Here is a 17,000-nt window from a genome sequence, read left to right on the forward strand (position 1 = left end):
CTAGGGTTTCCTTCCCATTAAAAAAACAATACCTTAGGTCCACACATAGTAACTGGACTCATACCATTCAGGTAGCTCCCATCAATACAACTAAACCAATTTTAATACAATAAAAGTGGGACTATGCCAGCCCAGCTTTTAGAAATCTTACAGTAACTGTAAGTGGCTTCAGCCCTGTATACGATATGATAAATAGAATACTGGTTGTTGCCTTTCAGTTCTGTGAGATTCAGAGTACCTTTTTTGCTGTATGCAGTAGGCCCTAGTGAGATTCCAAGTAGGCTTGGTGTGATTCTGAGTTTGAGTTTGGTGGGATGCCAACTCAAAGGATCAGGTGGGATTCTGGATTCATATCATTCCTACCTTCTTAGCTTCTTCTTACATCAGTTCAGTTTAGATCTCTTTGTTCCTTTTTGTGTTTATGTGCTGGTTTTTCAATCTATTACTAGTTTCCTGCATTGTTGTCGTCACTTTCTAGTTCTAAGTTCTGGATTGAAATCTCTTTTCAAAATCCTTTCTTTCTGGTTGATTTCTAGTTTCGGTTTCTCCAATTCGAGAATATGGTTATGTTACTAGTTCTGACTCTTGTTTCAATTTCAAAATTTGATCTTTCCAGTCAATACCTTAAATCCTACCGCAACTAGGGTTTATAAATTCTAGATTTTCGCATCTGCTTCTATTTGTTCTGGTTATTTCTTAGTTCTTCTTCCCATAGCTTATTGGTTACTATTCCTTTTTAATCCTAAACTGAGAAAATGGGAAGTTAGGATTTTGCACTTCTATTGTAATGAGCCATAAAATCGCCCTCCATTCAGAAGGTGAGACGTGGACTGGTCCAGGCTGAACCCGAGTACCGAGCCGGGCTAGACCGTGTAATACCAAGTGCTGAAGGGGAAGATGGTCACCCCATTCGCCAAAGCAGCCGAGCAGCTAGGCCGAATACTTAGGCAGCCTAGCACCGAGCTGACCCTACCCTAATTGTACTGCCAAAGATAGTCGAGGATGAGCACATGACCGAGCTCAGGTATGGTCTGTTACACTAATGGGTTGGTCAAGCCGAACATCATACTGAGGCTCAACACGCCTGCCATCCTTGCCGAGCGTGAAGCCGAGCATCAAGGGCATGGGCATCCGAGGCCGAGACCCCTCCAGAGGCGATAACTATGACTCACCCACAATCACGAGGCCATATCATCGTATCCCAACAATCATGGGATACGAATCAGGCCACGATCTAGCGACGGAATCGCATCATGCTCCAATAAGGACTCTTACCTTATTAAGAGTCTGAGAATAACTCATCTTCGCTCCACTTGGAAGAGCCCAACCAAAAAAGGACTCTTACCCAATAAGGACTTATCTCCGCCGCCCCAACTTCATTCTATAAATACCCAGGTATGGAGCTAAAACACTCCATCTCACTTTTCACTAAGTTGAAATGTTGTTGCACCGAAGACCTGACTTAGGCATAGTCCTTGGCCGGATCCACACCGGCTCTCTTGTGCTCACTCTGTTTTTGCAAGCTCATCCTTGGGCAAACTGGGCAGCGGAGGTTTCCATACGTAACAGATTTGACATCGTCTGTGGGAATGATGTCAGCTAGACATTGTCATTTCTACCAATCAAGAAAGCGAAGACAATGGTTGTACAAACAAGATCGGGTTAGCACACCTCCGCCTCTCGCAGAGATGAGCTGCAACTCGATAGGCAAGCGAGGCACTCTCCGCCCCCTAAAACATCACCGTAAGGTGCTGCAGGAAGACCCCCACTAGGAGTGGGAACTCAGTGCAATGCGAGCATCGCTGCCAACCTTATTCTACTGAGAGACGAGGGCAATGGAGGAAGCATTTTGAACACCATGGCAGAGGGACAGCCCTGAGCCAAGCAGAACCTGAATGGGTTGAATTTGCCGTCGCCACCGCCCATGCCAAAAAATTTGGACCCTGCAGCCCTACCGAACAATTGGCAGGTTATGGATATTCAGCTGCAAGTGCTCCGCACTAATGAGATATTGCGTACCTTCATGAGCCAGATGGCCCAGGGAGGGCTGTTGGGTCAGCCACCGGCTGCACCACCCTTGGCACCAGCAATCAACGAGCGAAGCCTATAGCAAAATGTCAGTCGACACCAAGTTGAGCTGAGTCGAGTAGCATCATCTCATCCATCCGGCCAAAAAATTCCTCTTCTACGTCCGAACAGAAGTATTCATCAGAACGAGCGGGAGTGTCGCTTGAGCCCGAGGATGAGACTAGAGCTCAAATCGGCAGCCTCGGTCCCTAGAAGATCAGTATTCTCCAGCTGACTTAGTGAGGAAGGGCAACCGAGGGGATGCCAAGAATGGCGGCAAGAACCCAACAGAGGACGCACCACTAGGGAAGGTGAAAGATCTCACCGTAGCCCTCAAGGCCGAAGCCCGTCTCACCGGGAAGAATAGCAAAGAAGTCCTCGAGGGTCCAACTTCCAAAGTAAAAAATGGGTAACAGGGAGTGAAGTTGACCGAGCTGAGCAGAATAGCCGACCTCGGCTAGATGAACGCGAAACACGACCTTGAGCCGAAGAGCAGAACAGCTGACCTCGACCCGAGGAGCAGAATGGCCGAGCATCTGAAACCGAGATAGAAAGACGGTTACGAGAGTTGGCTGAACATGTCGAAGGATTGAAGAAGCAGACGACCCCGGACCCCTACTCGCTAGTCGGACGACACCCCTACCCTCCTGAAATTATGATCGCGCCACTTCCGGTTAGGTTCAAGCTGCCTCTCTTTGATCGGTATGATGGGACCACGGACCCGATGGATCACATCAACTATTTCAATGCAATGATGACCATGTATAGGGGAATGGAAATTATCTCCTGTCGAGCTTTTCCTTCATCTCTTAAGGTCGTAGGAACATCATGGTTCTCATGGTTGCCACCGAACTCCATAACAAGCTTTGCTTAGCTCTGCCGAGCCTTTGTCACATGCTTCCAGAGCAGTATGAAACACAAAAAGACGATGGTCAATCTCCTGAGCGTGAAGCAAAGACCCGACGAGTCAATTTGAGCATTTGTCTCTCGTTTCACCAAGGAATCCTTGGACATCAAGGATTTTAATAAGGCTACGGCACACAAGGCGATAAGCAATGGTCTCATAGACATGGGCCTCATCAAGGACTTGGCCCAAAAACCAACCAGGAACATGGCTGAACTCTTGAAGAGGTGCAATGAGTTTGCGAACATGGTGGAGGTGCTCCAAGCAAGAAAAGTGAACGAGGGAACGGCCGAGAAGAAAAGGTCAACAGGTGACGATCACAAAAATGAAAAGCGGACCAAGATCGATCGACGAGCCGAGAAGATAGACTGAGCCCAGAGCCCCGAGTACACTTCCTTGAATACCTCGAGGAAGGAGATTCTGATGCAAATTCAAGATGATACATTCGTAGACCGCGACCGATGCAAGCGGGGTCATCTCGGAACCCCAACAAATACTGTCAATTTCACAAGGATATCAGTCATGATACTGAAGATTGTTACCAACTAAAAGGGGAGATAGAAGAGCTAATCAACACAGGATACCTGAAGCAATATGTTAAGGGTAGCCGTGAAGAGCATGGAGGTCGGCGACCAGAAGACTGCGATTGGAAAAAGGCTGAGCCGAGGACGAAAAGCCGAAGGGCCGAACATGATGAGAGTAAAGCCCGAGCCAAAAAGAAAGATGACAGAGCAGGGCCGAGCAACGACAAATAACTAAGGCTCCTAGCTAAGGCCCTATGATTAGGGTGGTTGCTTCAACTCATGGAGGCTTGGATCTGCATCAACTCTCCTCGGCTTAAAATCATTCATCTTCGATGAATGGGTGTCTAGTTTCTTGATATCATCTACATGAAGCCTAGTGCTATCCAGATTTGAGGAAACTTGTCCTCGAACTTTATAGTGATGAGGGGGAAACAACATATGAGTAGCAACTTTAATGCTTCCTAAACAAAATTCTCGTGAGGCTGGAGCGTGAGGAATAAAGTCTTCAATTCGTGGAGCCTTCTCTTCAAAGAACTAAGGTGGCATGACAAACTCTATGTGTTCAACCTATTAATCAACTGTGAATGCATTATCCATAGAGACTTTAGTGTTAATAACCTTCTTTGACACAAGCTCCACCTCTTTAGGGATAATATTTCGAATGCCATTGTTTTCCTGTGGAATGTTATCAATCTCCTCTTCATCTTCTACTATATCAGACTTTTTTACATTAGTTTCTTCGACATAGACTACTTCATTAGGATCTTCTACATGTTGACTTTCCATCTTTGAAAGTATAGGGGTGGTCTATTTCTTTTCATCACAACTCACTATCACTTCAGCTTCATCTTTAACTTGTGCTCTCTCAATTTCCTTTGGTAATGAAAATTTGTATTCAGCAGCTGATTTAACAATGGTGATGTTAGATTTCCCATACTCTTCAACTTGCAAACTAGATCCCATTGATGGAGGCTTCAAGTTGTCTACAGATTTGAAGGCCTTACGTCGAAGGGAATTTAAGTTACCTTGTTGTAGAGCTCTGGTTGACCGTGGTAAATATTTTCTACTCAGGTCTTCCTTCATCAGAATGGAGGATTATAACTAGTGTTAGGGCTTAGGAAACTAGGATTGGATTTTATTTAGTAAAGCTGGGCAGGTTTAGGGGAACCTCATGAGCTAAGTTCGGCGAAGTTTGAATGAGTTTTAAAGTTTCAGAAAATTTAGGGTTATGGTTTTCTAGAAGAGGGATGTAGGGGTTTCTAGGGTTTCGAGGTGGATTTAGGGGTAGGGGTTTGGATCGAGTTCTCCCAGGGTAGGAGTGAACATTTGATCATGATAAGGGTGGATTCTAATGGTTGGAATTGGATAAATAGAATTTTAGGGTTCTAGGGCTTAATGAGAGATGAGGGGAACTATGGTTTCAGAAATTAGATGGGACTGAGGTTAAGGTCGAGTGAGGAGAATGATATAAAGGGACTGTGGTTGAAATATGAAAGGGTTCTAATGGTGGAATTCAAACTTACGGGAAATTTACACATACCACCCCTGAGGTTTGACGAAAGGATATTTTCACCCCCCAGTTTTGGAAAATTCTGCGTACCCCCTGAGGTTTGCAAACGGTAGCAAATGAGCCCATTCCGTCAGTTCATGACTAACACTATTAAAAATTAGACTTGAACTGACAGAATTGCCCTTCTAAGAAGAACAAAACAAAAGCTGCAACTCATCTTCCCCAAATCGTTTAGGGTTTGAAAAAAGGGGAAGATCAGTTGCGCTAAGAGAAGAGAAGCAATTCTCACCACTATTAATGCTTCTCAGGAAGAAAGCGTGACCTAGCTTTCTTCTTTTTCTTGGATACCTTCGCAAAAACTTGAGAGTATATCATCGTCAGCTTTAACATCTCTGTATCAAGAACCAAAGCCAAAGTATCTCTTACTTCTATTCTATTTCTTCTCTCGCTTCTTCTGTAAAGGCTTAGCAAGATAACGCAAGAGATCTTCTCGAGACTGGAGTAGAAATGGCTATCGCATTGTGAAAACAAGAAAACTAGAATTCTCAACATTGACGGTGGTGGAACAAAAGGCCTTGTTGCCGGCGCAGCCTTAATTCATCTAGAAGAGTAGATCCAATCCAAAATCGGAGATCCACAATCTCGAATCATCAATTTCTTCGACGTTCTCGCTGGAACGGGGATCGGTGCCATTCTTGCTGCAATGCTGACGGCAGACGCCGGTAATGGTCGCCCGTTGTTCACCGCCAGAGATTGGATTAAAACATGGTTAACTTAGGTTGCAGGATTGATCATGTTGGAACCTGCAACGCTTATTATTTTGTTTCTTTCTACTTTTTCTATATCTCTGTACATGTTTCAATCTACAGATGATGTTCCTATTTTATTTTGTTAAGTGTTGATAAAATTGGTGAAACATTTCTACAGGGGAAGAAGGGTATTTGGATTAAAATACCTATTGAACTTGTAAATCTTGTTGAAGCTGCTGTTAAGGTAACTAATTCAGAAGCTTATCTAGAAAATTGCATTTTATCTATACAAATTTCTTCGATTTCCTGCGTCAATTCATGTTTCCCTGTATTTGATTAATGGATTTGCTGGAGGGATTTTGGTACCACCATGCTGAGCCAAAATACTTAATGTTGGTTGGTTGGATACCTGAAACTCGTAATACTCTTCCTGCAAATGTTACGCATAGGAAAAACAGTCGGAGATGTTTAAGGTCAAGCATGGAGGGATTTTCAGACGAAGTCGCTGGTTTTCGAGTAAGAGCATCGATAAAGTCTTGAAAGAGGCTTTAAGCAGAGAGGACAGTAAGGTTTTGACTTTAAAGGATACTTGCAAGCCTCTCTTCATTCCTTGCTACTATCTGAACAACTCTGCATCATTCGTCTTCTCCCATGCCGACGCTTCGGAGACTCCGAGCTTCGATTTTGAACTCTGGAAGGTATGTCGTGCCACGTTAGCCACTCCAAGCTTATTCAAACCATTTCATCTAATCTCCATTGACGGCAAAATGTCGTGTCTGGCTATTGACGGAGCTCTCATCATGAACAACCCCACGGGAGCTGCCATTGCTCATGCCTTGCATAAAAAATAGGATTTCCCCTCCGTAAATGCCATCCAAAACTTGCTCATTTTATCATTAGGTAATGGGCCTTTGAGTGGTCTATCACAGTCACCATCATGGTGGCAACTGCAGCGTAACGGGAAATGTTCGACGCCATGACATTGGGGCTAATCTTGTTCCAATTGCTTCCAACGCTTTGGTCGTTTGGGGAAGATGAGTTGCAGTTTTTTTTTTTTTTTTGGGTTCTTCTTAGAAGGGCAATTTCGTCAGTTCAAGTCTAATTTTTAACAGTGTTAGTCATGAACTGATGGAATGGGCATATTTGTTACCATTTGCAAACCTTAGGGGGGTACGTAGAATTTTCCAAAACTAGGGGGTGAAAATATCCTTCCGTCAAACCTCAGGGGTGGTATGTGTTAATTTCCCCAAACTTACTTGGAGATGGCAGTAGCTCCAGCTTGAAGAACACTTGAAGAAGCTTGTTCGAACCACCCGGGCTTCACACTGTAAGGTGTCAATTGGATCATCCACCTTTATATGACTCACAAGGTCTTCTTGATATTACCCACTAGGCATACTCACATGGAGCTAAACAGCAGCAGCTATGGCAGTAAAGATAAACTAAGATTTTGGAAAATTTCATTGTGCGCAGCCTCCCATGATTTTACTTACTTATAATATGGTCATAGGCCCAAACCCTAATACAAGCTAAAAGATCCCCTACGGACCAATAGAAATAGACAACTTCTAACCAATAGGAATGACTCACTTAAATTGAACCAAGGTTGAACCCGATTCAGTTTAAGTTCACAAAATAAGCTAAATCTAGCCAATAGGAATGACTCATTTAAATTGAACCAAGATTGAACCAAGTTCAATTTTAAGTTTACAAAATAAACTACTAGGGTTTTGTCACGTACCCCCTTGAGATTTGATTTAATTATGGAAAAATCCCTCAGTTTTGAAAATTCTGTGTGCCCCTCTGAGGTTCTTAACAGTTAATAGATATCCCCATTTCATTAGTCAAGGTCTAATAGTGTTAAAATCAAGGGGTGAACTGACAAAAATGCCCTCATCTTCCCCAAATCATTTTTCTAAATCCTGCAGCTCATCTGCCCCAAACCTGCACATAACTTCCCTTTCTCATTCCACTTCTGAAACCAAATCGAATTAAAACCCTCAACCCATTTTCTCCATCTAAACCCAAAATTAAATCCATCTTCTATTTCTGAAACTTGACCCTCTCTCAAATCCCATCTCTTCCAAAGTCAAGTTTGATTTCCATTAATGGTTTATTTATTGGCTTGTAAAGCACAAGGGCCCTCCATCCATTTAAAGCACAAAAGCCCTCTATTCAAATCGAGTTCTAACCATCTCCTCTGCCTCAAGTTAAGTTGCTTCTGTGTGAAGATGTACTTCAAACTCTTGTGATCTGTAAAGGTTTCACATCTTTCACCATACAAATAATGCCTTCATATCTTAAGTGCAAAAACCACTATCGCCAACTCTAAATCATGAGTGATGTAGTTCTATTCATGTGACTTCAGCTATCTAGAAGCATAAGCCACCACCTTGCCATGTTGCATAAGCACACAACCCAATCATTTCTTGGAGGCATCACAGTAAATACAAAAACCCCCTGATTCTGTAGGAATAGCCAAAACTGGGACTGTTACATGCTTGTGCTTCAATTCCTCGAAGCTCCTTTCACATTCCTTAGATCATATGAAGCAAACTCCCTTCCTTGTTAACTTGGCCAATGGAATAGCAATATTGGAGAATCCTTCATTAAACTGTTTGTAGTAACTGGCTAAATCCAAAAAGCTCCTTATTTTTATAATATTTGTCGGCCTTGCTCAATCCATTGTAGCTTGTACCTTTCCTAGATCCACCATTATGCCTTCCTGTGATATCATGGCCTAAGAAAATGACTCTGTCGAGCCAAAACTCACACTTCTTGAATTTTTGCAAACTACTTCTCTTTCCTCAAAGTTTGCAAAACAACTTTTAAATGTTTCTTATGTTCCTCTTAGCTCTTAAAATAAACTAAGATATCATCTATGACCACTCGAGCATCGACTCTAGAAGTGGCCTATATTTATAAGCACGATATAGAACAATTCCACCAGCACCCACCAGTGAGGAGCACCCACCCCTTATAAAGATTAAAAACAACACCCACTGTGTTTGGAGCTATAACCACAGAGACACTAGTCACGCACCCACGTAACAGTGTTTACAGCCAATCACCAATAAATCAAGGTTTACAATCAAAACCCCTAATACATGAAGTCTACCCAAGTCCCAAAGTAAACATACATGTAAAAATATAAAAATCAGAATTTAAATAGACAATGTGGCACCCTCTCTGATTTCTATGTCTTCTCACAATCACCACAAACACCTTACCAGACAAGGTGCAACAACTCCAACTTCACCAATCAAAAACAAATAAGTATGGCAGCACCTTACAGGATATGATAACCAAATCTCCAAGTGACACTAGTTCACAATCAGCAATATATCAAGTCATGGTAGCAACAGTACAGAACAGTTGCAGCAGCAACAATCATATAACTTATAATTACTCTCAATAAATCAAAGAGGAACAAGATGAAGCCATGGTAGCATATAATTGAACAATCTGATATTACTTCTTACAGTACCAAAATTTCAGTAAAATAGTAGCAGCACCATTGCCCTTTCGATCATAATAGCAGAAATTAAAATCAAATCACCAAGGGAATGTAATGGCAGTAGCAATAATACCTCTTCTCAACGTGCACCTCTTGGATGACAGTAGCAACATAGAAAACCCAAGGCTGCCTCCTTTACACTCAGATTTTCAACTCCACATGACAGAAAGTCCTCTCTATCTTCTCAGATATAGGCAGCAACAAGGTGCACTTGCTTTCAGAACAGTAACAAGGGCAGCACCTTCCTTCTATCAAATATAGTGGAGCAGTTCCTGTTTAACTTCTGCAGACTGCAACTCCTTCGTCTTCAAATCTGGACAGCAGCAGTAGCTTGGAGATCGTCAATATATTCTGTAGCTGATGAACCCAAATTCACTCCAACCAATCACAGGTCGCCACGTGTCCCGGACCAAGAAAGGAAACCAAAACAGGGCCAGTGGAGGACCAATCGTAAGCACCATCCACCGACACCCATGGGCATGGCCACCCTTAGGCACCAACCCCATGGGGGCGCGGACCTCCTTGGGCTCCAACCCTTGGACGAAGACCTCGGGCACGGCTTCTCTGAACATGTCATCCCCGGGCACAGTCTCCCTCAAACACGGCAGTCACCATCGCCACCAACAAGGCACAGATCGCATCACCAAGGACTCTAGGCCACCGCCTATCGAGTCACGTAGTCTGAATGGACTCATGTACCAGAAACCCCATCTACCACATAGATGAGGTCTATCCACCAAGGATGCCAAGTCTATCATGACACTACTTCTTACAGGAAGACAACTACCAGGTCTACCATTACACCACGTCTCACGGGAAGACAACCTATCAAGGATAGGCCCTGCTACTCAAGGACTCTATCACCTACGGCAAACACTCTACATCAACTAGGACTATCCACACTGCCATACACTACTATAAAAGGGAAGGTACATCACCCCATCAGGGACATCTGAACTCATCTTGAATACTACTATTCATCTATTTGCTCAGAGAGATCTAACTTAGGCATCGGAGAGTCCTAGGCCGGAACCACATCGGTTCTCCTTTGTCACCCAGGGTCTTTTGCGAGTTATGGCACTCGAAGGACTGCTGAGCGATTTCTTGACGCAACAGATTAGCGCCGTCTGTGGGAACGATGCTAGCCATCATCTCTACTAGCTTGTTTCCATCACTGATCAACCATGGCACGCAGGAAGACCGCTCCCTCCACCAACAATGCTGTGGGGGAGAGGAATGGATCACCTACTCCAGAGAGCTCACGTCGTAGAGCCACTAACCATGTCACTCAAGAGAGGGAGGCCCCAGAGAGCCAACAGGTTGGGGGAGTCAACCTCAACCCCGAAGCAGCCGCTGAAGGCGTCGTGGAACCAGTACCTGATCCCAATGCACCAGTGACTATAGGTCAGATCAACGACCTGCAGCGACAGATCCTCGACGATCAATGACTTTTTCGCGAGTACCTCAGGCAGAAGGCGGTGACCCACCATCGTAGATGGGAGCAGAACCCTGAGGATCACCTCCCAGGGGTGATAGGTCTGAGAGGCACACTAGGCAACAGGGAGAACCCTCCCAACATCCAAGGAGAACGTCGGACCTCCAAGCACAGGTGGACCGAGGAAGAACACCATCACACCGATCCGTGGTACCCAACCCTGAAGAATCCATTCGAAGGTCGGTGTTTGATGGTCGACTAGGAGGAAGTCATGTACCAGAGCGAGGCCAGACTTACCATGAAGGAAGCCCCTCGTGGTCAAGACAAGATTCATCACGACGTGACCCTTCACCATCTCGTCAGCAATCAAGACGGGAGGGGACTTCCAGGAGAGGACGTGAACGAGCTCGCAGCAAACAACCAATCAGGCATGGAGAACGAATAAGGGATGAAGAGCTAGACCAGAGACTCCGAGAGCTGGACGAGAAACTGGAAGGGTTGAAGAAGCAAACTCAGGGTAAGACACACTCAATCCCTGGACAACACCCCTTCTCAGAAGAAATCATGTCAGCCTTACTACCATCCAGGTTCAGGTTACCTACCTTCGAACTCTACAGTGGCACCACCGACCCTAATGACCACATCAACTATTTCAATGGCATGATGACTCTATATGGTGGATCGGACGTGAGATGACATGTCCCAACGATGAGTACCCACTACCCAGGATCGATCTATTGATAGATGCAACTGCAGGACATGAGATGCTGAGTTTCATGGACGCCTACTCCGACTACAACCAGATCCTCATGCATGAGGATGACGAGCCTTACACCGCCTTCTAAACGGACAAGGAGAATTACGACTACCGTGTCATGCAGTTCGGATTGAAGAATGCAGGGGCCACCTACCAGAGGATGGTCAACAAGATGTTCGAGGAACAGATTGGGCACAACATGGAGGTGTACGTAGATGACATGCTCGTGAAAAGTGTCCAACCACATCAACACCTGGCCGACCTGGAAGAAGTATTCGCCGTACTGAGAAGGAACCAGATGAAACTCAACCCCGCGAAGTGTGTTTTTGGAGTAACGTCCAGAAAATTCCTAGGGTTCATGGTCTCAGTACGAGGAATAGAAGCCAACCCCTCCAAGATCAAGGCCATCTAGGAGATGACGCCCCCAAGGACAATCAGAGAAGTACAGAGGTTGAATGAAAGAATCACCTCCCTATCAAGGCTCGTGTCCGCCCTATCAAGGTTTATATCACGGTCCGGAGATAAGTGTCAGCCATTCTTCAAGACACTAAAGAACCTCCGAAGTCCTAAAGACTTTACAGGGATGGAGGAGTGCCAGAAAGCGTTTGAAGAATTAAATGTATTGTCACACCCCAAACCACCCCCTGGGAGGATTTAGGCAAGTGACCGGATATCCTACGACATCCGCCAATCCCCAAGGATCTAGAAGCAGTATTTACACGTCACAAATCACACCATGAGGTTAAAAAGATAGTAAAAGAATATCAGAGTGCAATGGAAGATCGAACTACCCACAGAGGATTTATATCATCACTAATAAAATCCCAAATACCTAAGTTATACCATATATATATCAAATTATGTTCCATAAGTACATTATCTTGGTAATTACACTTCTTGAAAGAAGAAACTTAAATAATAACAAAATTGTCGCTAAGCAACGAGATGAGGAAGATCCGTAATTCCATAGACAGCTTCCCCACCCATTGGCAAACATGTTCCTGCAAAATCAACTAAAAGAGAATATACAAGAGTGTGAGCTCCACCGAGCCCGTGAATGAAATATAAACCATGCATGCACATGCAAGCACAACCAAATGAGTCCTACATGAGGTGCAATTCATTTTATTTATTAGCCACCTAACATCACAACTAAGGCAGGTCAGTGCTACTACAATCCCCAATACGTGTATCCTTGGTGCGGGCTTGGTTACCCCTTCCCGCGATACACCCATTGGGTTGTCGGAGAGGACCAGTCAGTCCCAGTGCACTAGTCCTTGGTCAGCCCGACCAGCCCTCTGTGATTAACCTGTGAGGTAACCGTTGGAATTCAACTTAATTCTCTTCTTTTTTTTTGGATTATATTGTGGCATAAAGCCTGACATATAGCTCCTGACATTAATTGTGGATTAAAGCCCAACATATAGCTCCTGACATTATTTATGGCGTAAAGCCCGACATATAGCTCCTGACATTAATTATGGCTTAAAGCCTGGCATATAGCTCCTGACATTATTTGTGGCGTAAAGCCTGGCATATAGCTCCTGACATTAATTGTGGTTACTCTCACAGCCATCCAACACCTTAACCCCTGTTGGCAAGGGTGCGTAGCACAGGTGATGAAACTCTAGCCCCATGTCTATATGGCATCGTATGAGTCAGGTGGTGTCAATCGTATCCCAAAATACGGGCTACCACAGGCCTCATTTCCAAGCCGGCTACGGCATCTAATCTAGCAATTCCACATACAACCATTATCATCCAATTCCAATGTTCATCAGATAAGATTCAGAATTCAAATGAGAATATAAAACAATTTAAAGTAATTAAAGATAGTAAATATTGTTGTTGTTTCCATGACCCATCAATCATGTTACACCTACACTCATGGTGTAATTCCACTCAACTTGGTTTGATCCTACTGGTTCAGTTGTTTGTTCAGTTCTGGCCGGTATCTGACTGTGTACCTCGAGCACGGAAACAAATCCTAAAGTAATAAATCAAAAATATGTTATTTTAATTATTCAAACTGTTTTGGATAACCCAATGTTAGTCTAGGCTCCTAGGTCTAACTCGGTGCTCAGTTTGAGTTCACTTTGAATTCTCCGGGCCTTGCACTGGGCTTTAGGCCCATGTCCCGGTGCATTATCCGGAGTATGTGGTCTAGGGGCAGAATGGTCATTTACCACTGTAATACATGGTTCTAGGTCACAATAGCCTTACAACACAGTCCCTAGGTCTGCAGTGCTGTAGGACCAACATAGACAGGGCTTCTAAGCTCTACGGGGCCCACTCGGGTACCCAAGGTGTTCATAATTATGGACATATGTGAGGAGGGGCATTTCAGTCATTTCCCACCTTCCCACAGTGTCCAAGGGCCAATAGGTGAGAAACCCCAAGTCTGTCCATCAAAACAACCCATTTTCCATCACTGGGCGATGGCTCTAGGCCTTGCTGCATCACCCAGTGGCTGCACAGTCGATGTAGGCTGAGTTTCCAAGGTAGGGCCTGCAAGGCTGAGCCCTAAATGGATCCCTTGCATGTCAGGGGGGTCTAGTAGCCCCTGAGGTGGCCTACCTCATGGTCCAATTGGATTTTCCATCAGATCCATCATTAGGCTGACAGTGGCTGCCCAAGTAGCCCAGATGAATAGTGTTCAGGGTTTTGGCTAGGCTTGGGAGTTGGTTTCAGCCACATGAAGGGCTGGAAAAGCATGAAAAATAAGGGTTCAAGGCTGCAACTACCTAGGGTTTGGTCTCATGCAGCCAGGGCTTGCATCCAGGGTTCCAAACAGTCTGAGGCAGCACAAACCAGCCCTTAGCTGTTCTAGGCTTTCCTTGGCCGAAAATGATACCTAAGCACTAAGATCCATGAAGATAAATAGAGAACAGCAGCAAAACAGCATGTACAGGTATAGCTTTATACCTGAACTGAGTTGAGAATGGCTGCTGGAGCTGATTTGATGCACAGGTATGCTCTTCCCTCTCTTTCCCTTCTTCTTATCTTTTCTCTTCTCTTTTCTCTCTGCTTTTCTCTCCTACAGTCTCAGCAGGGAACTAGAGCTCTAAAATGAGCTAAGGGTCCTCTATTTATAAGCCAACCCCCTACTGAGGCCTGTTTGGTTGCTTAGGTCTCTTTTCAAAATGCATTTTTGGACTGATTCTCAGTCATTCCAGGCACTCTGGTAAGGTCCACAGTGATCCGAAGGTATGAGGTGGTCCCCCAGACTTCCCTCAACCTATGGAGAGTGCCCATGTCCAATATGGGTGGTCCCCACACATCTGTACATTAAAATACAGCAATTTCCCACTCTGGGTGATGTCTCTGGGTGATGTGTGCATCGCCCAGTGCCATCGCCCAGAGAATTCATCTGCAGAATTATTTGGATTGAAATGAAATTTCAGTCCATTTAGAGACATAATTGGGCCATGGTTTCTTCTAGGAAAATGAATCTCTATGAATCTAGTTTCTAGGAAAATTGGAATCAAAGGAAAATAATATTGGATGATGAAGTTATGTTATTTTTACTACGCAAAGGTCAACCTGTCAAAACAGCAGGATCCGATTTTGACAGCAACTTGGGCTAAACTTTTAACTAACTTACAGACATATTTAGCTAATGGTGTCTTCTAACAAAATGCATCTCTATGAGTCTAGTTTCCAACAAAATTGAAACCAACACAAATGAAGTTCGGGTGGTGGAGTTATATCATTTTAACTAAGAGAAGGTCAATCTGTAAATTAGCAGAATTTGTCATTTATATAGGGATTTAAGATGTATGTATGGAATTGGGTTCTCATCATCAAATCAATCATGCAAATTGATGTTTGGGTTTAAAAATGTTTTATCTAAAACATTCAAGTTGATAAGGGTCATCATTGGTTTAGCCTAGAACTAGGATTTAAGTCCAAGGGTCCTAGAATCAAGGGATAGTACCTTCCTCAGGGTGTACATTATGCAATGGGCTGTACATCTACAAAGGTCTACAATCCATCTTTTGACAGGTATGTAGGAGGACATCCTCGAGGCTTCTCCATTAACTTCAATCACTGGAGTGTCACTCCACAGTGTGCTTGGATGCCATGTCAGGGGTTCCTGTCCTTCATTCAAATCCCCAGCCAGTCAGGGGGGGTTTGACAGGTATACCTCAAGAACCTACCAATGCTTGGGCGCCCAGAGCCCAATGAAGAATTACAGATCTACTTGGCGGCGACCCCCGTCGCAGTGAGTACAGTGCTACTAAAAGAAGAGGGCAAAATACAGAGGCTCATCTGTGACATGAGTCATGTCTTAATTGATGCAGAGACCAGGTACACAACAATAGAGAAGGTAGCATACGCACTGGTAATCACGGCAAGGAAGCCCAGACCATACTTCCAAGCCCATACCATCACAGTCCTCACCAACCTACCACTGAAGAAGGTGTTGCACAAGCCTGACGTCTCCGGATGGTTGATCACCTGGGCGGTTGAGTTGAGTGAGCACGACATCAGGTTCCAGCCCAGGATGGCCATCAAAGGCCAAGCTCTGGCAGACTTTGTAGCTGAATGCACCCTGCCTGAGAACGAGACGGAAGCACAAGAACCAGTGGAGCAGGATCGAGGATCGTGGGATATGTTTGTGGATGGTTCGAGTAGTGCCACAGGAAGCGGAGCTGGTCTCATTCTTACCAGCCCCGAAGGATTCCGAATACAATATGCTCTCCGGTTTGCCTTCCCAGCATCTAACAACGAAGCAGAGTACGAAGCACTGTTGGCTGGACTCCGAGTGGCCAAAGCCATCCAAGTCACACATCTATCCATCCGGAGTGACTCCCAGCTTGTAGTGAATCAAGTGAATGGAGAGTATGAGGCGAAGGATGAGCGCATGGCATCATACCTAGCGCATACTCGAGAATTGATTGGGCATTTCATGAAGTTCGAGATGGTTCGAGTACCCAGGATCGAGAAAACTACTGTAGATGCACTATCTAGGCTAGCAAATGATGAGCACATGAACCTAGCCAGTGCAGTATACGTGGAAATATTGCATGAACTGGCATATCAGGAGAAGCTGGTCAATGAGATCGAGGAAGGGCCTAGCTGGATGGACCCTATACTTGACTACCTGTAGAATGACGTCTTACCAGAAGATAAGATCGAGGCAAGGAAGATAAGGATGAGAGCTGCAAAGTAGACCGTTCTGAACGGAGTGCTATACAAGAGGGGGGCCACAACACCACTACTTCGGTGCCTAGGACCTAAGGGAGCACAGTACGCCCTGGCAGAGGTACATGAAGGGATCTGTGGAAGCCACATGGGAGGAAGAGCCTTAGCATACAAAATCCTCCGACAGGGACTCTATTAGCCAAGAATGCAAGAGGAAGCCATCTGGTATGTCACAGCCTGCGAGCAATGTCAATTGTTCGCCCCGGTATCCCATCTATCCGCCACCAAGCTGACATCAATCCTCAACCCCATACCCTTTGCCATGTGGGGGGTGGACATCTTGGGGGACTTCATGGCAGCGTCAGGCAACCGCAAGTACCTGGTGGTTG

The 17,000-nt window shown here is 44.8% G+C and overlaps 1 pseudogene; it reads left to right on the forward strand.

Annotated features, from left to right (window-relative positions):
- The first annotated feature begins 4,408 nt into the window (after positions 1–4,408).
- LOC122647347 lies at positions 4,409–6,734 on the forward strand (annotated as a pseudogene).
- Positions 6,735–17,000: the final 10,266 nt, after the last annotated feature.

Source organism: Telopea speciosissima, unplaced genomic scaffold, assembly GCF_018873765.1.
Source record: "Telopea speciosissima isolate NSW1024214 ecotype Mountain lineage unplaced genomic scaffold, Tspe_v1 Tspe_v1.0030, whole genome shotgun sequence".
NCBI classification, from domain to species: domain Eukaryota; kingdom Viridiplantae; phylum Streptophyta; class Magnoliopsida; order Proteales; family Proteaceae; genus Telopea; species Telopea speciosissima.